General features: G+C 36.7%; 2 protein-coding genes across 2 annotated transcripts in view; one reads left to right on the forward strand and one right to left on the reverse strand.

The window, feature by feature from the left end:
* Positions 1–1,283, reverse strand: part of LOC106870586 (acyl-protein thioesterase 1) — a 304,640-nt gene that overhangs the window by 201,798 nt on the left and 101,559 nt on the right. The window lies entirely within an intron of this gene.
* Positions 834–1,283, forward strand: part of LOC128251088 (zinc finger protein 239-like) — a 4,824-nt gene continuing 4,374 nt past the window's right edge. The window contains exon 1 of the mRNA XM_052977460.1: positions 834–1,012. The gene's annotated coding sequence lies outside the window, so the exon portion shown is untranslated. The remainder of the gene's footprint in view (positions 1,013–1,283) is intronic.

Below are 1,283 nucleotides of genomic sequence, written 5' to 3' on the forward strand. Positions count from 1 at the left end.
AGCGCAAATACAACGGAGGATGGGATAGAGAGGATCAAAATAGGTTTTTAGTCTTTGTACCTGACCGTTCTTCTGAAACTCTTCTTCCACTTATTAAAAAATTTATCATAAATTATTTATTTACTTTGTTTTAAAAAAACCCTCATACATGTTTTGCGCATTCACGTTATATAGTCGTTGTAGGATCGACTTGTCACGACTAGCTAGCGCGGATAGGCGTGTGCGTGTACCGGGACCACTCTTCTTGAATAGTACTGGCAATTTTCTGAAATCTCTGTATCCGAAAAGCTGGGGGTTTTGGCAAAAAAATTATATAAAAAAAAGCAATAATTTGTGTGAAAATGGTGGGTGGGGAAAGTCTTTCCGAAAATAGTAGCTGATAAATAGAAAGAAAAAAAAAACCTAAACAGCAGTAGAAATGCACGAACGATTAGGGTGGTGTCATGAAGTGAATATGCTTCAGATGCACTCATTTATTCCGACGAACGTAACTGAGATGAAATGTATCATAAATAACACTGACAAACGAAATATACACCGCCGGAAGTTGTTGTTGACAAACAACAGTAGTAATTTTATTCAGCTGAATACACGTCATTGATTGGTTGAAATTACCGAAATATGACAACTTTAACACGAAATAACTTCATAAATAGAAACTTTTCTTAACAACGCTAAGAGTAAAAGATGTTTTATATGATACATTCTACCAGTATCCGAAGTTTGAAAGTGTTTAGTTACAAAAAAATTAATTTCTTTATCTACCAATGAAAGTGAAAAGATCTGTTACCATGGTAATTGTTCTGTTTATAGATAAACAGACAGATACAAAGAGAACTAGATAGATAGATAGATATTGTTAAACACATACAGATGAACATGAAGCAGGCGTCACCTCCACGCATGCCTAGTTAAAGAAAGATTTCCGGTTCTGTTTTGAAACCTTGTTGCTCGGTTGTTTTCCATTCCCCGATTTACGGCTATATCAATATTATCCCTTTAAAATATTTCCGTAAGTATTTATTAACGAAACTGTTGTAATTGTTAATATTGTATAATTTCGTCGGCATTAACTGATACCCCACCATCCCCACTTCGGCTCATGTTGCTGTCAGACATCGATATTCTATTCGGTCAAACTAAAGGGTTTGACCTGGTGGGGAAAAAAAAAAAAAACGCGAGCTCGCGAACGGGCGTGTGGGGAGAGGGCTCGGAACATTCCCATCGTCACACATCACAAACCCTGTAGTTATGCCTTCACGACGGCATAACTACAGGGTTTT

Source organism: Octopus bimaculoides, chromosome 28 (genome assembly GCF_001194135.2).
Source record: "Octopus bimaculoides isolate UCB-OBI-ISO-001 chromosome 28, ASM119413v2, whole genome shotgun sequence".
Lineage (NCBI taxonomy): Eukaryota > Metazoa > Mollusca > Cephalopoda > Octopoda > Octopodidae > Octopus > Octopus bimaculoides.